The following is a 7,548-nucleotide window of genomic DNA, read 5'->3' as shown; positions in this document are numbered from 1 at the left end:
CCCCCCACATCTTAGTGTCATCAGCAAATTTGAACAGGGTGCTTTTTACCCCCTTGTCCAAGTCACTGATGAAGGTTCTCTATATACTTTGAAATCTGTGAATCTAGACTCTGTGAAACATCCAACTCTGGTTGGATTTGAGACAGAAGATTGAAATCAGAAGGCAGATGCTTTTAAATGACACAGATTAGACACAGAGCTACTTTGTTTTGTAGTCAGTCATAGAAATGTAGCCCCATAAATACTGAATAGAACAAAATTCAAAATTAAATATGGTTACAGTGCCTAGGTATGAAGCAAGGTACAAGTACTTTTTTACATGTTTGGTACCGACAAAGGAGGGACTAGGACAATGGTACCACTGCAAGCAACACAACCTGTTTAAGCACATTAGTCAGGTGCTACATAATTTACACAAAGTCTCACATTCTGATGGGTTATGTGGGCGTTGAGTCAACTTGACTCAATCAATATCCTTGTGTGGTTTTACCTCTTTCTTTTGAAAGCCACTTAAAATTGTTAGCTATATGGCAGAGTTCTGGTGAGGTTGTATCTGTGATAGTTGAGGTAAAATGTAATAGGCAAGGATCTGTGTAGGTGATATCTTTTTTGAGAATGGGTACTTCATACCAGAAAGCTTGTCTAAGTCCCTCTCAACTATACAAGTGGTATAATAAAAGATAAAGCCCTCCAAATCCTTTGACAGATGGTATAATGTAAAAATAAAATGTTATTATTTGAATATATATTCAAGTTACATCTTCATTTGTTGATTATTTTGTACTACAAGTCTACCACAGTTGTGCTGCTGTGTGTGATATTTTGGACAATGTTAGCCATCAAGCTCCCACCAGGAAGAGACCTTTGTTTTATTGGGATAAAATTCATCCTGTACAGAAAGACAGCACAAGGTCTCTCTCTCTGTCTCTCTCTCTCAAGTCCTTATGGGGTTCTAGCAATAAAAATAAAATTTACTCCTGTGTAATCTGTTAGTCTTTTCAAATGCCAAAACTCTTTATCCAGGGCCAAATTGGGCATCTATAAACATGCTCTAGGGTGGTGTTGGTGGTGGTGGTGGGGCTTTAATTAGAGTACCTTCAGTGTCTCTTGTATTCAGAGTTCCATACTTCAAAATGGTGGTGGGGGTGTTTGAAGTAAAGTTCTTTCAATTGAGCTTTAGTTCAAGTGCCCCCACTGCCATTAATGATCCAAATGGGGAATGCTAATTAACATGCTCCAACAGACTCAATTAATCAAGTCTGCTCCAACACATGCTAATTAGTACACACTGAAGCATGTGTATTGGTTTCCATAACTCATGCAGTGTTGTCACAAATGGAAGAGTAGAACAACATAGTAGATGGTACTATTTTACTTTGTTATTTCAGTGGATCTACTTAGGTAACAAAACATTCCTGGAAGGATTTATGCTAGCTGACTTAGGGTGCAGACAGAAGTGCAGCTTGCCACTATAACTGAGAATGCTTTGCAGGAAGTGTTCTGAGTTACAACAATCTCCTGGAACAAACAGAAGTTCATTGTTGGTTCTGGGGGGATGGGAATCCAGCTACTGCCTGCAGCTAGTTTCCCCTAGCAATTGCCCTTTCTCTCTCCCAACCTGTCCCTGTTTCAGAATGATAGGGGGAAAGGAAGCAGAGGGAGCTCTTTCTAGGGGTTCCCCAGTTGACTCTGGAGGTTGGGGTGGGTGAATTGGAGACCTCTCACCTCAGCAGGCCTCCAATAAACCCTTCCCACCCTTTAGCAGGTGCTGAAAACCCCCCAGACTAAACTCCTTTCACTCCCTTTCTCCCCACCCCTTCTGAAAACAGCTTGATTCTGGCAGGCAGTGCAGACAGAAGTTACAGAAGGTGGTCCATTTTGAAATGTCTTCATTTGACCCCTCATGCAATGAAGGATCAATTTTTCACTCAATTGGCCATTTTTGAAGCAGTCTGCAGCCATGCACTCGTGCTTGGTCATGGCTATACACTGCTTTCTATGGCAAGATTGGGCAAAAAGTGTCACTTCGGTCTGTGCCCTTAAAGGACAAAAAATCAAATAGTTGTGAAAACATAGCAATGTGCTCATGCTGCTGAGGGTTTCTTGATAATTATTTCATTTTATTCTCAACAGTCTCGCAACCAAATGGCAAGTAGAAAAGCCATTTCTGAGAAAGAAATTAATGATCTACATATCATTTTTATAGTAGCCTTCAGATTATATTAATAGTAATAATTCCTGGCTGTTACATAGCTCTTTCCATCTCAAGAAACTTTACAAAGGAGATAAACAATTGTATCCTGATTTTATAAGTGGAAAAACTGAGACACAGAGGGCCATTAGAATCTTCCTTTTCTATCACAGCATAGCATTAAATACAGTTGTGAACTAAGCAAGCTGAAAATAAAACTACCCAGTAACTAGTTCAACATATGTGTAGACCTTTAATTATCTGGCAGATGTCTGATCTTATTTTTCTTATTAAAATAATTTGCATCTGTGTGGCTAATTGCATAGCTCATGGTAATAAATATTTTATGAGACCTTGCTCAAGATTCTATAACTGTTTTCTCCTAAGTTCCTTCATCATGGTGGAGTCTTTATGCCAATAACAATGAGTTAAGCCACGGTGTGAAAATGCAGATATCTTCACAGATATTTTACTACGTGAATAATATCAAGTGTTTTTTGAAGGATATTTTCTTGCCAGTCACAATGTCAGAAGCATAAAGGTGCTCTTACAGAAAACACTAAAGTTTTTCTACTTATTTATTTTTTACTTCAAACCGTAGACATGTCTACATGAGATGCTTTACTACACAGCAGACATTTGCTGTGCAATAAAGCATCACTGTTTACATGTACATGGCAATTAGGGCACAGTAGACTAATTTATCACGCTGCCAGATAGTCCCATCAAATACAGATGGTATCCAGCAGCACAGTAAATTACTGTACTTAAACGCATGTGTAGACAGTGACATCAGGATTTGTTTATTCTGGCTCAAATTGAGCCAGAATATATTCAGTCTCATTAATTGGATGTGTAGATGTTCCCACTGTTTCCTAACATTCGATATATTTGCCAGATTTGGTAATACATTTGTAGCTAATTTCCTTATGGGATAATATTCACAGTGTTAAGAATGTGTGAGGTGATTTTTGCATGTTATTGAATACTTGTCTATATTTGTTCTTTTACATTCTCCATTGCCACAGATATTCTTGCTATTATGTGAGATAACAAAAAGTTAAAAGATTGTTCAGTAAACTACCGTATCAAAAAGGCTGGTCTTGAAGCTAGGCAAGACTCAGAAGAGTGATGACTGTTCCCTGCTTTGTTGCTCCTCTACTGATAGAGGGAAATTGGACAAGCAGATCATGGCCTCAAAGGGCATTTTAATTCATCTAAGTAATGAATGGCTGAAAGATTCACGAACATGCCAAAGTTATGCCACCCTCTCACCTGTTCTGCTGGTGACCAGAGCAGGGGAAAAAATGTAAGCCTTTTTTGAAAGAAATGAAGAAAGTGTCTTCATTCATCCACACTTCTCTGTGATTTTTTTCATTTCCTCAATCAAAAAACTCATGATGTGTTTTGTGAAGGGAAGAATATTCTCTCATTTATTTTCCTCATTGGAAAAAGTGGTGGGTGAGAGAAGAAGGAGAGGAGTAAAAGACTACAAGGAAATGGGAGTGAAAACACTTTGCTTTTCCTTTTCAAATGAAACAAAATTAAAAAGTGTGTAGAGGGAGATGAATTGTTGTGGTTTAGAAAAATGGCTGTCCCACTTCTTAACAACCAGGAGGTGAGATGTCAAATACGTATGATAATATTATATTATGAGACATGCTTTAATAAAATATTAATTTAATTCATTAACAACATGCTCATAGTTGATATTTCCAGACCACATTTTACCTAAGTCTCTCCAGGAATTATTTTCATGCCTCACAAGGGGAAACTGTTGCAGAAAGAAGGGAAAGCCTCCTTTATGCTACAGACAGAAGGGGTCTTTACAACATGCCTGTCCCTGGATTCAGTGAAGGTTCTTATGTTCTCTCTTTTCCCTTCCCACAGTATTTCCTGCTGTGCAGTCTCACAAGCCCAAAGCAGGGTTCCCAGCCCAAGAAACCTTTTTCTATGGACAATTTGTAAATGTTTTATAAACAATCAAATCTTTTTACTGACATATGTTTTACATAAGGTAACTGTAGTCCTTCTTCCAGGCACTGGATGGTAGTAGAAAGGATGGATTCAAATTAGCTGTTTAACACCAACTTTTAAAACAGTCTTACTTGACTGCAGTGATGGTTTTACATTGTGCTTTCCCTAAATCAGGGGTTCCCTACTCACCTCAGCACACCAATACCTTCTACTGCACTACCCCCTACTGTACCCTCCACCACAGCCTACCCCCTTAGCCTTATCTCTTGCTTCTCCCATCCTGCCAAAGTATCTCACCCACAGCTTTTCCCCACTCCCAGCTCTACAACTCCATCCCAGCTGCAGCACCTTCCTCCTTGTGTCTTAGAAATGAACAGTTTTTAGAGACAGGGGACAGGCAAAGGTAGGTAGTGGCAGCACAGGGCTGGGGAGGGACAAGGGGACTATGGAGGATCCTGTGAGCCAAGTAGCACTGACAAGAACCTCCTGCAGGGTACTGCACTCCTGCTCAGCTACCAGGTGGTGCTGCTTTGCTCTGTTTGTCTGTCAAGCTCATTGTTTCTTTTTCACGAATGGCTCAATTTTTTATGGACTTTACAGACAAGTATTTTTTCCTCCTATTTTGGAAAGTGCCATGCTGGTCCTTCTTGACCCATATCCTTTACCTGACAGTAGCAGGAAAGGATGCTTTAGAGGACGAGCATATGAACAAACTATATCTAGAGTGGTCTGTCCCCTGTTATATCCCTGGCATCCACCATCACTGATGTAGAAATGCCAAAGGATGCATCCTTTACTTTTCTATTTAAAAGCTATTAATGGGTCTATCGTCTACAAATCTGTCTAGTCCCACATTGAAGCTGGCTATATTATCTGCCTCTACAACTTCCTATGGTAACGAGATCCACAAATTAACTATGCACTGCATAAAAAGGACCTTCTTTTGTTTGTTTTAAATCTGACTTCTGCTAATTTCGGGGGGGGGGGGGGGGTTAAGTTTTAGTGGTTCAACAAACAATAGTGCCTGTTCTGCTCCTTGGGGCAAAAACACATTTTGCAAGAAAAGTAGGAAAGAGAGAGGTAATTTTTATAGTAATCTACTACATTTTTATATATTTTTTCTACTACATTTTGTAAGATTATCCATAATGAATAATATATGCTGTTCACAAAATGGTTAGAAAAATATCCTCTTCTTTTATAAGCAAGCAAGGCAGTAAAAGTGATTTTCCTCACCTCTCTCTCACTCTCACTCTTTCTTCTGGCAGGATAATGATGCACTGTCAAGATCCACAGTTCTTCTCACATATCACTCTCATTAAGGGATAGAGGAGTCTATTCTGCTGATTCTTTTACTGAAAGGCAAAAGAATTATGTTCATAAATCATTGTTCTTCCTACGTTGCTGACCAGAAAGTAGAACTATGGTATTAAATATCTCCCTTTAATACCACTAGAAATCATGGGTGACGTGCCTCCTGAGTCTGGGGAGGCATTTGCAGAAGCTGGCATCAGTGGCGGGGATGGGGCTGGCGAGTACCTGCAGAAGCTGCCAGCAGCAGGGATGGGGACAGAGAGCACCTGCACAAGCTGGCAGTGGGGACAGCCCCATTGGGGGGGGCACATGCCCCCCTATGCCTCCCCTACCAGTCACCCATGTTAGAAATTGTAGGTGTTTATATAATTTTCATACTATTTGGTGACTGATTGTATTGTAATAGGTAAGTATTCTATAGAGCTTCATACAAATGGGAGGATATAGTTTATGGTTTCATTTTAATTTTCCTGGCATCATTCAGAGCTGTAGATCTTCTTGGCATCTCTGACAATCAGTGTGTTCATTTAAGATCTTGTATATGGATTTAGCTGCTGAATTTCAGACCTTCAGACTTGACAATTTGATCTAGAATTCTAAGTGCCTTAATGTTCTTTCTGTCCTTAACACATACAAATTATTTAATAGGTTTTGTGATCATGAAACTTGATCTTCTGCCCTTGTTATTTTAAGTAACTTAGTTACTCTTACCCTGATGCAATAGTGTATGCTACTTATAATAATAAGTTAGCATAAGAGGAGTGTTGTAGCCATGATAGTCCATAACACACATACATTGCTGTGTTTCTATTCCCCTCCCTCCTCTCTAGATTCTTTGTGCCCATGCATTATGTGTTAGGGTAATGTAGTTACTGTGTTGTCAGAATCTGTTTTACTGTAGTCAGTGAGCGATCATTTGTGCCTTGATTCCAGTAAAAGCACATATACAAAATGTTTGTCCACTCTTATGTCCTAATGCTTAGTGTTATGTAATTATAACTTCCTTTGTGTATCTTCTACAGGGTAGAAATAAAGGTGGCATTAGAAGGAAAAGGAAGACAGGTATAAAAATAATGTGAAGTGACTTTTATCTCTGAATTCATTGACTTTGATTGCTCTAAATTTCAGCTCTGAAATTCCATCAGGGTAGCTTTTTAGGCTGAACGTGGCTTCAGTTCAAAAACTGTACTATGTTTCAGTTGAATGGTCCTTTTGTCCTTGCTTTCTGAATTCAGCAATAGGAGTAGCAGTTGATAAAACAGGTTAGCCTTATTTCAACAGTAGGGGGCATCCTAGTATTTCCACAGTAGGAAAGAAATATATAATTCTGACAGTAAAAGTGTATAAGACAAAGCGTGCACAGCAGTAGCATCCAGCACAGTAAGGCTTCAAAACAGAAATAGTAGCTGTTAACTGAAGGGGGGAGATTGCTTAACACTGCACTTTCCCAAGTGAGGTACATGTGTGATATATGCACATTTCACTTCTATTATATAGTAAAGAATGGGCCAGGGGGAAATAAAGAAAGGAAAATGTAGCTGAAAACAGTGGTATAACTATGGCAGGGCAATAGGGGCAGCTGCCCTAGGCACCAACTTTGGGTGAGGAGGGGGAGTGGGAAAAACAGCTGCTGCCACAGTGACAGAATCATCTCTGCAGTGCAGTAGCAACCTCAAGTTGCTGCTGCCCCTGTATGTAGTAGCTGCCCTGTGCATCCTGCCGTGTCATTGTGTCTCTGGCTTAAAGGGAAACATGCATTTTAAAAATGGATAGCTTAGAAGTGAGAGTTCAGTCTGAATCTTATGCAGTTATTTGTAGGAATGGGGAGGATAGGGAATTCAATTCAGTAGGTTTGCTTTAAACATGTATTGAATAAAAATTCTCCCTCTGCCTGAAGAAGGCTGTTTGTACCCAAAAGCTTGCAAAGAACAATTTTTTCTAACTATTTAGTTGGTCTAATAAAAGATATCACATTTACCCAAAGAACCTTGTCTAACTATGTCATCAGACCAAAACAGCTACAACCAACACTCCCAAGACACCCCAATGTATTCACATCTGTACAT

The sequence above is a fragment of the Crocodylus porosus genome, unplaced genomic scaffold, assembly GCF_001723895.1.
Source record: "Crocodylus porosus isolate Cpor-Errol unplaced genomic scaffold, CroPor_comp1, whole genome shotgun sequence".
NCBI lineage: Eukaryota > Metazoa > Chordata > Crocodylia > Crocodylidae > Crocodylus > Crocodylus porosus.
Note: the sequence above shows the minus strand (reverse complement) of the source record.